General features: G+C 39.4%; 1 pseudogene; it reads right to left on the bottom strand.

Moving 5' to 3' along the window:
- Positions 1-6876: 6876 nt before the first annotated feature.
- LOC108349862 (serine/arginine-rich splicing factor 3 pseudogene) lies at positions 6877-7345 on the bottom strand (annotated as a pseudogene).
- Between the last annotated feature and the right edge of the window lie 7457 nt (positions 7346-14802).

Here is a 14802-nt window from a genome sequence, read left to right on the forward strand (position 1 = left end):
GGATTAATTTCTCCTTGTCTGCTCCTCTAAAGGTTTAGTTCTCCCTCCCACTGGATTTGAGTGCAGGGAGCTTTTGATCTGGTCCCTTCAGATCTGGGCAGTGTCTGGACAGCAGGGGACCTGCCGCTTGAGTGCATTGAAGTTCGTTTTTTTTTTTTATGAGTTTTTAATAATTTCACAAACTTTTTTTGAGGTTTTTTTTATCTTTATTAACTTGAGTATTTCTTATTTACATTTCTTTTTTTTAAAGATTTATTTATTTTTATGTGAGAACACTTGTCACTGTCTTCAGACACACAAGAAGAGGGCATCATATCCCATTACAGATGGTTATGAGCAACCTAGGATTCTAGGAATTGAACTCAGGACTTTGGAAGAGCAGTCGGGGCTGGGCGCTCTTAACCACTGAGCCATCTCTCTAGGCCTCTTATTTACATTTCAATTGTTATTCCCCTTCCCGGTTTCCAGGCCAACATCCCCCTAACTCCTCCCCCTCCTCTTCTCCAAAGGTGTTCCCCCCCCATCCTCTCCCCATTACCACCCTCCCCCCAACAATCACGTTCACTGGTGGTTCAGTCTTGGAAGGACCAAGGGCTTCCCCCACCACCAGTGCTCTTACTAGACCATTCATTGTTATGTATGCAGTTGGAGTCCAGGGTCAGTCCATGTATAGTCCTTGGGTAGTGGACTAGTTCTTGGAAGCCCTGGTTGGTTGGCATTGCCGTTCATATGGAGTCTCAAGCCCCTTCAAGCTCTTTCAGTCCTTTCTAAGATTCCTTCAACGAGAGTCCCGTTCTCAGTTCAGTGGTTTAATGATGGCATTCGCCTATGTATTTGCTGTATTCTGGCTGTGTCTCTCAGGAGAGATCTACATCCGATTCCTGATCTTTCACTTGCTTAGTTAAAGTCACACCAAGGTGTTTTATATTATTTGGGTCTATTATGAAGGGGGTCATTTCCCTAATTTCTTTCTCTTTTGTGTAGAGGAAGGCTACTGATTTATTTGAGTTAATTTTATACCCAGCCACTTTGCTGGGGGTGTTTATCAGGTTCAGTAGTTCTCTGGTGGAACTTTTGTGATCACTTAAATATACAATCATATGTTTTGCAAATATGATATTTTGACTTATTCCTTTCCAATCTGTATCCCTTTGATCTCCTTTTGTTGTCTGAATGCTCTGGCTAGGACTTCGAGAACTACATTGAATAAGTAGGGAGAGAGTGGGTAGCCTTGTCTAGTCCCTGATTTTAGTGGGATTGCTTCAAGTTTCTCTCCATTTAGTTTAATATTAGCTACTGGTTTGCTGTTTATGGCTTTTACTATGTTTAGGTATGGGCCTTGAATTCCTGTTCTTTCCAGGACTTTTATAATGAAGGGTGTTGAAATTTGTCAAATGCTTTCTCAGCATCTAATGAAATAATCTTGTGGTTTTTATCTTTCAGTTGTTTGTATAGTGGGTTACATTGATGGTTTTCTGTATATTAAACCATCCCTGCATCCCTGGAATGAAGCTTACTTGATCATGATGGATGGTTGTTTTGATGTACTCTTGGATTTGGTTTGCAAGAATTTTATTGAGTATCTTTGCGTCAATATTCGTAAGGGAAATTGGTCTGATGTACTCTTTCTTTGTTGAGTCTTTGTGTGGTTTAGGTATAAGAGTAATTGTGGTTTCATAGAAAGAATTTGGTAGTATTCGATCTGTTTCAATTTTGTGGAATAGTTTGGATAGTATTGGTATGAGGTCTTCTATGAAGGTCTGATAGAATTCTGCCCTAAACTCGCCAGACCTGGGCTCTTTTTGCTTGGGAGAACTTTAATGAGTGCTTCTATTTCCTTAGGAGTTATGGGGTTTTTAAATGGTTCATCTGTTCCTGATTTAACTTCGGTACCTGATATCTGTCTAGGAAATTGTCCATTTCCTGCAGATTTTCAAGTTTTCTTGAATATAGGCTTTTGTAGTAGGGTCTGATGATTTTTGTATTTTCTCTGATTCTGTAGTTATGTCTTCCTTTTCATTTCTGATTTTGTTAATTCGTACACATTCTCTGTGTCCTCTCGGTTGTCTGCTTAAGGGTTTATCTATCTTGTTGATATTCTCAAAGAATTAACTTTTGGTTCTGTTGATTCTTTCTATGGTCCTTTTTGTTTCTACTTGGTTGATTTCAGCTCTGAGTTTGATTATTTCCTGCCTTCTACTCCTCCTGGATACATTTGCTTCTTTTTGTTCTAGAGCTTTTAGGTGTGCTGTCAAGCTGCTGACATATGTTCTCTCCTGTTTCTTTCTGCAGGCACTCAGAGCTATGAGTTTTGCTCTTAGCACAGCTTTCATTGTGTCCCATAAGTTTGGGTATGTTGTACCTTCATTTTCATTAAATTCTAAAAAGTCTTTAATTTCTTTCTTTATTTCTTCCTTGACCGGGTTATCATTGAGTAGAGCATTGTTCAACTTCCATTTATATGTGGGCATTCTTTCCTTATTGTAATGGAAGACCAGATATAGCCCATGATATTGTGATAGGACGCATGAGATTATTTTTATCTTTTTGTATCTGTTGAGGCCTATTTTATGACCAATTATATGGTCAGTTTTGGAGAAAGTACCATGAGGAGCTGAGAAGAAGGTATATCCTTTTGTTTTAGCATAGAATGTTCTATAAATATCTGTTAAGTCCATTTGGTTCATGACTTCTCTTAGTCTGTCTATGTCTCTGTCTAATGTCTGATTCCATGATCTGTCCATTGATGAGAGTGGAGTTTTGAACTCTCCTACTATTATTGTGTGAGGTGCAATGTGTGCTTTGAGCTTTAGTAAGGTTTCTTTTATGTATGTAGGTGCCCTTGTATTTGGAGCATAGATATTTAGGATTGAGAGTTCATCTTGGTGGATTTTTCTTTTGATGCATAAGAAGTATCCTTCCTTATCTTTTTTTGATGACTTTTAGTTGGAAATTGATTTTATTTAATATTGGAATGACTACTCCAGTTTGCTTCTTCAGGCCATTTGCTTGGAAAATTGTTCTCCAGTCTTTTATTCTGCGATAGTATCTGTCTTTGTCTCTGAGGTGTGTTTCCTGTAGGCAGCAAAATGTTGGGTCCTCATTGGGTATCCAGTTTGTTAATCTTTTTATTTGGGAATTGAGTCCATTGATATTAAGAGACATTAAGTAAGAGTGATTGTTGCTTCCTCTTATATTCATGTTTGGATGTGAGATTATGTTTGTGTGCTTGTCTTCTCTTTGTTTTGTTGCCAAGATGATTTGTTTCTTGCTTTTTCTATGGTATAGCTTGCCTCCTTATGTAGGGCTTTACCCTTTATTATCCTTTGTGGTGCTGGATTGTAGAAAGATACTGTGTAAATTTGGAATATCTTGGTTTCTCCATCTATGTTAATTGAGAAATTTGCAGGATAGAGTTACCTGGGCTGGCATTTGTGTTCTCTTAGGGTCTGTATGACATCTGTCCAGGATCTTCTGGCTTTCATAGTCTCTGGTGAGATGTCTGGTGTGATTCTGATAGGTCTGCCTTTATATGTTACTTGACCTTTTTCCCTTACTGCTTTTAATATTCTTTCTTTATTTTGTGCGTTTGGTGTTTTGACTATTATGTGACAGGAGGAGTTTCTTTTCTGGTCCAATCTATTTGGAGTTCTGTAGGCTTCTTGTATGATTATGGGCATCTCTTTCTTTAGGTTAGGGAAATTTTCTTCTATGATTTTGTTTAAGATATTTACTGGTCCTTTGAGCTGGGAGTCTTCACTCTCTTCTATACCTATTATCCTTAGGTTTGATCTTCTCATTGAGTCCTGGATTTCCTGTATGTTTTGGACCAGTAACTTTTTCTGTTTTACATTATCTTTGACCGTTGTGTCCATGATTTCTATGGAAACTTCTGCTCCTGAGATTCTCTCTTCTATCTCTTGTATTCTGTTGGTGATGCTTTTATCTACGGTTCCTTGTCTCTTCCTTTGGTTTTCTACATCTAGGGTTGTTTCCCTGTGTTCTTTCTTCATTGCTTCTATTTCCATTTTTAACTCCTTCTACTGTTTTCCTAGAATTCTTTCAGGGATTTTTGTGAGTCCTGTCTATAGGCTTCTACTTGTTTATTTATGGTTTCCTGAGTTTCTCTAAGGGAGTTCTTCATGTCTTTCTTGAAGTCCTCCAGCATCACGATCAAATGTGATTTTAAACCTAGATCTTGCTTTTCTGGTGTGTTTGGATATTCAGTGTTTGCTTTGGTGGGAGAATTGGGCTCCGATGATGCCATGTAGTCTTGGTTTCCGTTGCTTAGGTTCCTGTGCTTGCCTCTTGCCATCAGATTATCTCTGATGTTACTTTGTTCTGCTATTTCTGACAGTGGCTAGACTGTCCTATAGGCCTGTGTGTCAGGAGTGCTGTAGATCTGTTTTCCTGTTTTCTTTCAGCCAGTTATGGGAACAGAGCATTCTGCTTTTGGGCGTGTAGTTTTTCCTGTCTACAGGTTTTCAACTGTTCCTGTGGGCACCAGGCAGGTTGCTTGGAGCAGAAAAGTTGGTCTTACCTGTGGTCCCGCAGCTCGAGTTCCTTGTGGGGGGCTGCTTTTGAACTCTCCATGAGGGTGGCAACCAGGAGGGCCTGTGCAGCCTTTTCTGTGAGCCCCTGTGCACTGGGGTCCCAGATGGCATTAAGTGTTTTTCTCTGGAGTCAGGAATGTGGGCAGAGTGTAGTCTCTTCTGGCTTCCCAGGCATGTCTGCCCCTCTGAAGGTTTAGCTCTCCCTCCCACATGATTTGGATGCAGAGAACTGTTGATCCGGTCCCTTCAGGTCCGGGTGGTGTGTGGAGCGCAGGGGACCTGCAGCTCCAGTCTCTGTTTAATTTCTGTTTCCATGATCTGTCACCTGATGAGAGTATGGTATTGAAATCTCCTACTATTATTGTGTGAGGTGCAATATGTACTTTGAGCTTTAGTGAGGTTTCTTTTATGAATATAGGTGCCCTTGCATTTGGAGCATAGATATTTAGGATTGAAAGTTCATTTTGGTGGATTTTTCCTTTGATGAAGTGTCCTGCCTTATCTTTTTAAATGAGTTTTGGTTGAAATTCAATTTTATTTGGTAATAGAATGGCAACCCCAGCTTCTTTCTTCAGGCCCTTGCTTGGAAACCTTTTTTCCAGCCATTTACTCTGAGGTAGTGTCTGTCTTTTTCTCTGAGGTGTGTTTCCTCTATGCAGCAAAAAGCTGGGTCCTCTTTATGTATCCAGTGTATTAGTCTATGTCTTTTTTATTGGGGGAATTGAGTCCATTGATGTTGAGAGATATTAAGGAATAGTGATTGTTTCTTCCTGTTCTTTTTGTTGTTAGAGGTGAAATTATATTTGTTTGTCTCTCTTAAGATTTCATTGCAAGGAAATTATATTCTTGCTTTCTGTATGGTGTAGTTTCTCTCCTTGTGTTGGAGTTTTCCATTTATTATCCTTGTAGGTCTGGATTTATAGAAAGATGTTGTGTAAATTTGGTTTTTTCATGGAATACCTTGGTTCCTCCATCTATGTTAATTGAGAGTTTTGCTGGATACAGTAACCTGGGCTGGCATTTGTGTTCTCTTAGGGTCTGTATGACATCTGTTCAGGATCTCCTGGCTTTCATAGTCTCTGGTGAGAAGTCTGGTGTAATTCTTCTAGGTCTGCCTTTATATGTCACTTGACGTTTTTCCTTTACTCCTTTTAATATTCTTTCCTTGTTTTGTGCATTTTGTATTTTAACTTCTATAATTTTCTATAATTTTGTTGAATAAATTTACTGGCTCTTCAAGTTGGGAGTCTTCACTCTCTTCTATACCTATTATCCTAATGCTTGATCTTCTCATTATGTCCTGGATTTCCTGGATATTTTGGTCTCAGAGATTTTTCTATTTTATGTTATCTTTGATGGTTGTTTAGCTCTTTTCTATGGTGTCTTCTGCCCCTGAGATTCTCTCTTCTATCACTTTTATTCTATTTATGATGTTTGTATCTAAGGCTCCTTGTCTCTTCCTTAGGTTTTCTATATCCAGGGTTGTCTCTCTTTGTGCTTTCTTCTTTTATGTTAGTATTTTATTATTTCAAAATCACTTTACAAGGAAATTTAAATATGGCTTCCAATAGGAATGTTGTACCTGGACTTGATACCAAGCTCACAGATTTTGAGTGTGCAAGAAAAACCAGGCTTTCAAGTTAAACAATTTGCAACCAAAACTTTAATCCCACAGATTCTCACAAACATATTACAAATGACAGCATAAAAAACTTGCACAGTAACTGAAAATTTCAGCTCTAAAATGTACCTGATAGGACACTGTTATCTTAGTTTTACATTTCCAAATAAGACCTTACAACAGCTCTGCATCCCCATATAGCAATCAGGAAAGAACCACTTTGAAATCCTTTACAGTGTGATTCTTACTCTTTATCTGTTGGATGTGTTCACAGCAGCTTTTAAACACTGCTTACCATTTCACCCACAGTGCCACACTGTGTCTCAGCTACTAGAGGAACTTCAGCTTTAGTCAATTTCCATCAGTTGCTTGATATTATCAGTACATCACACTTAAAACTTGGAAGGATCTAGGTTTATTTCAGTCTATGGAAAACTAAAATTCAAAGAAAATTCAATCTTGCTTAAGGGAACATTAAAAAGTAACAATTCTTGATATCACATGCCTCATATGATACTTTTGAAATCATAGAGAATTGCATTGTTTTGTGTCACTGTTCCAAGAGACAAAACGAATTTGAACAACTAAAATATCTGGAAAAATGCACCAAGCTTATGAAGTCTCATACAAAACTTTAATTTCCTGTACATACTCCTGTCAAATGAAGTTATTTCCTGTACACCACTTTTGCAAACTGGTCTTCTATTTCCTTTCATTTGACCTAGATCGGCTATGAGACCTAGAGAAGGATCGAGACAGCTTATCTCCTTTCCCTTCTCCTATATATAGAAAGTGACCTGCTCTGGCTTTGGGAAAAGCTTCTCCTTCTTGGGGATCTGTGCTGAGATGGAGGTCTCCTCCTGCAGTAATCATCTCGAGGACAATGACCCCAAGAGGGAGGCAGGCCATGATTCCAACTTCACTTTTCAATATTCGACAGTTCCAATCTTATGCAGCAGTCACATAGTATTCTTCCATTTAGCTTCGGACAGCATCAGCAGCATCTCAGGAATCCTCAAATTCAAAGAAAGCAAATCCAGGAGAGTTTTGAGCAACCCATGCAGTTTGGAGTGGTCCATAATAGCCAAAAGCCCACTCAAATTCAATCTTGTTTCCATTATTTCCAAGATTACCTACATACACAGTCCAAGGGACAGGAATCACGACACATTTTGAGCTCCTGGATTCAAAAGGCCCAAGCTCAAATTCTAACGCTCCAACAGACCCACCTGCTTCCCACTGACACTGTTTGCACAGATGCTCTTGGTCCCGTGGCATCCATGAAATGACCCCTTTGTGCTTTCTTTATTGTTTCTATTTCCATTAGCAATTCATTCACATGTTTGGTGGTGTTTTCCTGTAATTCTTTCAGGGATTTTTCCAGTTTCCTCTTTGAGGGTTTCTACTTGTTTATCTGTGTTTTCCTGCATTTCTTTAAGGGAGTTCTTTATGCCTTTCTTAAAGTCTTCCATCATTATCAAAAATGTGACTTTAAGTCTAAATCTTGCTTTTCTGGTGTGTTTGGCTATACAGTATTTTCTTTGGTGGGAGAACTGGGCTCTGATTGGCTTCTGTTGCTTAGGTTCCTGTGCTTGCCTCTAGCCATTGGGTTGTCTCTGGTGTTTGCTTGTCTTGCTGTTTCTGAGAGTGACTTGACCCTGCTGTAGGCCTCTGTGTCAGTATTCCTATAGAACTGTTTTCCTGTTTTCTTTCAACCTTTTCTGAGTAAAGGTGCTCTGATTTCAGGTGTGTTGGTGCTCCTGGAGACTGTCTTTCAGCTCTAGGCATGGGCAGGAATCAAAGGATCCTGCCCCTGATTGTTCCTATGTCCTTGCAGCCAGGGGGCACAATTGGTACTAGGCAATTCCCTCTTGGGTAATGACTGTGGGCAGAGGGTAGTCTCCTCTGACTTCTCAGGATAGTCCACACTTCTGAGGGTCCAGCTCTCTCCCCCATGGAATTTGGATGCAGGGAGCTGTTTGGACAGTTCAGTTCAGTCCTGGGTGCAGATCAGAACCATGGGTACTGTGGCTGTCTGTTCCTATATCCCTGTGTCCAGAGGCACTGTGCAGTTTCCCCTTGGACCAGGGGTGTGGGCAGAGGTGTGCAGAGGAGTCAGTCTGTCCTGTGGTTTCAGGATGTCTGCACTCCTGGGTCATCACCTGAGTTTTAGTCTTAGAAATTCTGACTGCTGTGAGGTGGAATCTTGGTGTTGTTTTGATTTGCATTTCCCTGATGATTAAGGATGTTGAACATTTCTTTAGGTACTTCTCAGGCATTCTATATTCTTCAGCTGAGAATTCTTTTTTTAGTTTTCTTTCCAATTTTTGAATAGTTATTTGATTCTCTGGAGTCTAACTTCTTGAATTCTTTGTATATATTGGATGTTAGCCCTCTACCAGATGTAGGATTGGTAAAGATCTTTTCCCAATCTGTTGGTTGCCATTTTGTCCTAATCACAGTGTTTTTGCCTTAAAGAAGCTTTGCAATTATATGAAGTCCCATTTGTCAATTCTCTCTTTTTTTAATTATATGTACCTTTTTTATTGGATATTTTTAATTTACATTTCAAGTGTTATTCCCTTTCCTGGTTTCTCAGTCATAAGCTCCCTATCGAATCCACCTCCCCAACTCTCCCCTTCAATCCCCCAACATTCTTCTAAAGTGGTGTGAGCTGGAATATCAGGGATGTTTTGATTGGCATTTCCATGATGATAAAGATGTTGAACATTTCTTTGGTACTTCTCAGTCATTTCATATTCTTCAGCTGAGAATTCATTCTTTAGCTCTGTAAACCATTTTAATAGGGTTATTTGGCTCTCTGGAGTCTAACTTTTTGAGTTCTTTGTATATATTGGATATTAGCCCTCTATCAGAAGTAGGATTGGTAGAGAACTTTTCCCCATCTGTTGGTTGTGGTTTTGTCCTAATGATAGTGTCCTTTGCCTTAGAGAAACTGTGCAGTTGTATGAGGTCCCATTCGTCAGTTCTTGATTTTAGAGCGTAAGCCATTCATGTTCTGTTCAGAAAACTGTCCCCAGTACTCATGTGTTTGAAACTCTTCCCCACTTTTTCTTCAATTAGTTTGAGTGTATCTTATATGTTTGTATGTTTTCATGCATAGAGAAGTGACCTCAAAACCAGACTCAGAGAGGTACATACACATCTGTGTTACCTACTCATTATTATGACCTGAACAAGAGGAAGTAGACAAATTCTGGGATCCTGAAAATGTCCTACATCTCCATGAATCTGTGCTACATGAAGGAAGCACTGTGTAAAAGATATCACATGATAAAAAATAGAATCCTCTTCCTTAAGTTTACCTTGAAAATTACAAAGATTACATCACTTGCTAATTTTCCTTTAATTAAAACTTTCCTCTTCATTTTCAAAGTTGTTCAGCGTGTTAGAGAAAATGGAAACTATATTAAGGGTAATGGGAGCCACATCTCTTAAAGTGGAGGGGGGCAACACCAATGAGAAAGGGAGGGTGCAACATCCCTGACATTGCATCACTACTAGAGAGATCATATGGAGACTATCTTGTGAACACCATAATGCAATGCCTTTGCCTTTGCCACTCTACATATCCCATGGCTACACCTACACTCATGCATTTACTCTACAACAGTGAGAGATGGATTGTGAGTGTGTGCCCAGTATCAAACAGGTCTGAATGTACACAAGGAAACATCAGTGAATTCATAGCAGGTGTGCTAACATTTCTGAACAAATCAATATCAACGACATGTTCTACGTCAGTCCACTTCAAACACTTAGAAACAAGAATAGAACATTTACAATAAATGTCTGAAGCCTGATGAAGTTGATCTTTCAGTAAAGGGATTAAGAGCTTATGCAGTGCGAAGGCATCAACAGTGCAATGACAACCTGTAAACTCTTTTACTATCTTTATTAATTAGAAGGACCCACAAAAGAGACTGAGTTATCATGTGGGGCTTCGATTTGTGAACCCCAAAGCTTCTAGGACAGGAGTAACTGGTGAAATTAGACAGGTGCTAGATTGGAGTCTTCTCAAGTCCACATTGAGACTGACTAGCAAACTGGAGATGAACTTTTTTCTGGAAGAAGAAAAGTGGGAAAGAGATAAGAAGATCATCATGACTGTTCATCTCTTGAAGGACAAAGGCTGATTTATTACATACAACATCCATATAGTCTTAGCTTCTTACAGACTATGTGCTGGCTTCTCAGGTAAAGTACTATCACCCTGTGTACTTATCCTAGTAGTACCATTTACTGCTTTTAGTCAGAATCAAACCAGGCATCCTTGCACAATATCATGTAGGAGCCTCAGTATTTGAACTATTTTAGAAGATAAACTATAGATAGAAGAGTTTGGAGAAAACTCACTTAGTTGCTGCCATTTTGCCTGTATTGGCCACTAGCAGCATGCCATATATACCCAACAGACTAATGCACAGTTTTCCCCCTCTTTTATAGTTTGAATTCATGACAGAAAGTAGAATAGCATTTATAGAAAACCACAAATCAATACTTATTCTGTTAATACACACTGTGCTTAACAACATTATTTTGATGCCTGTCACTCCTAAGAATCTAGCAGGGATATGTAATACCATCTTACTCAGATATGATAAGATATGATGTGCTATGTTGAAGAAAAAAATAATAGTTTACAATTGCTCACCCATGAATAAATGTGAAGCAGTCAGATGATATGCATATACTTGAACCCTTTCCCATAGTTCTCTTCTTCTCTTTGTGAATGTAGTTTATATTCCAAGGGTACTCATTTTTCCCTAGGAGTACATGCAAGCATCCAGTATCCAGGTGAAGGTTTGTAGGAACAAATTCACAACAACCTCTCACGATTACATGTAAGCCAGATCCCAACAAGGCTCAGTTACAAACCTTCAGAATCTGAGCCTCAACCAGGAGCAAAGCTGCTGAGGACCCTCACCATACTCATAAACTGGAGTGTCTGAAGCTGTCACAGTCTTTCAAGACAAAAGAGATAAAGGAAGCATCCACATCTTCAGTCCTGTTACCACAGAACCCTCATTATCTGCCATTTTATCGACACTAATATAGACATCTGTAATTATTTATTCAGGTGACCCCCAGTCACACCATCCCAGATCTGCATCCACTGGTGAAAGGCTAACACCATCAAAGCTTGGCTGGTATTTTAACTTAAAGGAAGGTGAAGGCCATTTTCTCTACTTCAACAATGGACATTCTCTTCGTTTGTATTTTCTCATCATCTTCTTTGGGTGATAAGGAGTCACACCAACCCCAGTAGATTCTGTGTGACAAGTTGCACAGTGAGGCATTTTACTCCAAAGGGAGGAGGTCTTCTGGAAGTGATTGTGGAACTCTCTAGCTAGAGAAAATATTGGGCTGTATTGGCAGTTTGTCTGAGTTTTCTTCTTCTATTCCTTTTCTTTATTTACAAGATGTTCCTGATAGCCTGGACTGAGATTTTAAGCAAGAAAATTGGATAGGAAGCCACCCCTTGAGATGGGGTTACTGGCCATGACCTTGTCTCCAAGAGATCCAGTGCTTTGCTTCATAATCATTTATATAATTACAAAATAATACTTTGATGAAAATCCTCTCAACAATGTATGAACTTGTATGGCTATGTGTGTAATTGAGGTGGGCTCTGACATTTTGGTAGAGAAAGTATTGTTTTTAAGTATGGTTTTAAACTGAACTTTGAGGATTTTTAGTAAGACAGAAGTTAGATGTTAGATAGATTACCCATGGAAATTTATTAACTTGTTCAGTACCTTGGGGTCATAGCCAAGTGTCCCTGAAGAAATTTCGAACCCACTTGTGGAAGTTTGCTATTAACTATAAGTGATTTTTTTGTACTTTGTTCTGTTAAGTGATAATGATATTATTTATTTCATTTGTAATTGATTCTTTGAACCCATCCTTTGGAAATTTTAATACCTGAATTATTTTATTTTTCCTTGTGTTGGATGATTACGATAATTGTTCTTTGTAGTTGCTTCAGTGAACACATCTTTTAGAAATGTAATACCTGTTTCTCCTGCATAAAAGGCCCTATTTGTAAGCTGCAAAATACACTCAGATTCAAACTGCCTCTCTGTTTGTTTCTGTTTGTCACCACCGAATCCTTACCCACCTAGTCTTCAAGGACCCATGTCCCAGGTAACCCAACACCTGGCTGTGGTGGTCTGTGGCAATAAGGCAAGAAAAGACAGTATTCATTCCCTATCTAGTCATCTATGTATAACCTAGAATCATCTAAATATGTTGGCTTCATATCAAAACTAGTGTGAGCATTGTGGATGGGGAATGAGTAAAGCTAATTATGAACATAAGGCAAAAATGTCAGATATGAAAAACTGATCATGACTAGAAGCTATATATTTTGATGTTTATACAGTGGAATAGAAAACCAAATATTTCTATTATCTTCTGCCCTTTGCCCCAGGACTATTCAATAGAGTTAAGAAATTATAAATCAATATCCCTCCATGCTGGCGAAAATGTCACTTTTATGAGACTTTTGCTTTGCAGCTCCATTGTTAGCCAAATGAGTCACGTAAATGAAATTTTACTTTTCACTCACCTTTTCCTGTCACAGTCAATTGAGGTGGCAGATGACTTCCACAAAGTGCACACTGTACTGGGCCCAGACTATCCTTTCTTGCAAAAAGCAAGTCTTTAGTGTCCCTCTGAAGCTCTGTCTTCCTTTGGATAGAGGTCACTGACCTTCAGAAATACCTGTCATTTCTGAGACCAGGGCAAGTATATGTCCTGGTGCCTCCTGGGAAAAGAAACTCAAGAAGAAAGCTCTTAGGATCAATTAAAGGAGACTCGTGACCAAATGACCCAAGCTCCCTGTAGACTTGTGTGTAGGAGGGTGGTTAGGGAGTTGCATACAGTTTGCAGGAGCAGTTCCTTCTCTGTACCTCCCCCTGTCAAACCTCTTCATGAATGTCTCAGAATGTCTTTAGTGTTTTCATACCCTGTACACAAGTTCTCATCATGATGCAAATTGACTCTTCTGTATTCTGCTGAGAGAATTTCATATCTATTTCTTTTCATTTTTTAATAGATATATTCCTTTACTTACATTTCAAATGTTATTCCCTTTCCTGGTTTCCTGTCCATAATCCCTCATCCTCTCCCCCTCCCACATATGGGTATTTCCCCCATCAATCCCCTTTACTACTCCCCTCCCATATTCCATTGTACTGGAGGTCCAACCTTGGCAAGATCAAGGGCTTCCCCTTCCACTGGTACCCCAGCAAGGCTATTCTCTGCTACATATGCAGTTGGATCCCTGGGTCAGTCCATGTAGTCTTTCAGTAGTGATTTAGTCCCTGGAAGCTCTGGTTGGTTGCCATTTTTGTTCTTATGGGGTTGCAAGCTCCTTCAACTCTTTCAGTCCTTCCTCTAATTCTCCCCAAGGGGGTCCTGTTCCCAGTTCAGTGGTTTGCTGATAGAATTAACCTCTGTATTGGGCATGCTCTGGATGTGTCTCTCAGTAGAGATCTATATCTGGTCCCTTTCAGCATGCATTTTTTAGTTTCATCAATCTTATCTAGTTCCTGGCTGTATATATATACGGGCCACATGTTAAACACAAGCAATGTGGGTTTTTTGTTGTTGTTTGTTTTTTTTCTCTTCAACTTCTTCAGTCACTGCTACCCCAAATGTGGCTAAATTTTCCTATTTAAATATTTTTTCTTTTTCTGTTTCTTTTTTGTTAGATCTTTTATTTACATTTCAAATGTTATTTCCTTTCCCTCACCCAACCACCCACATCTTCCTGCCTCTCTGCCCTGACATTCCTCTACACTGGGGGGTCCAGCGTTGGCAGGACCAAAGGTTCCCCTCCCTCTGGCACCCAACAAAGCAATCCTCTGGCACATATGCAGTTGGAGCCATAGGTCTGTCCATGTGTACTCTTTGGATGGTGGTTTAGTCCCTGGGAGCTCTGGTTGTTTGGTATTATTGCAAACCCCTTCAACTCCTTTTTTTCCTTTTTATTTTATTTTATTTTATTTTATTTTATTTTATTTTATTTTATTTTGCTTTAGGGTTTTTTATTGACTCTCTTTTTTCTTTCATTGGATTTTTTTAATTTACATTTCAAATGTAAAATTACATTTCCCTTTCTGGGTTTCCCAGACATAAGCCCCCTTTCTCATCCCACTCCCCTTCATATATAAGGGTGTTCCCCTCCGAATCCACTCCCGCTCCTGCCCCCTCCCCCCATATTACACTGCACTTGGGGGTTCAACATTGGCAGGACCAAGGGCTTCTCCTTCCATTGGTGCCTAACAAGGCCATTCCCTGCTACATATGCAGCTGGAGCCATGGTTCTGCCCATGTATAGTCTTTGGGTAGTGGTTTAGTCCCTGGAATCTCTGTGTGGTTGGCATTGTTGTTCATATGGGGTTGCAAACCCCTTCAGCTCCTTCAATCCTTTCTCTAACTCCTCCAACAGGCGTCCTGTTCTCAGTTGAATGTTTTGCTGCTAGCATTTTCCACTGTATTTGACATGTTCTGGCTATGCCTCTCAGGAGACATCTATATCTGGCTCCTGTCAGCATGTACTACTTAGCTTCATAATCTTATCTAGTTTTGGTAGAGATT

This window comes from Rattus norvegicus, chromosome 1 (assembly GCF_021556685.1).
Source record: "Rattus norvegicus strain SHRSP/BbbUtx chromosome 1, alternate assembly SHRSP_T2T, whole genome shotgun sequence".
Classification (NCBI taxonomy): Eukaryota; Metazoa; Chordata; class Mammalia; order Rodentia; family Muridae; genus Rattus; species Rattus norvegicus.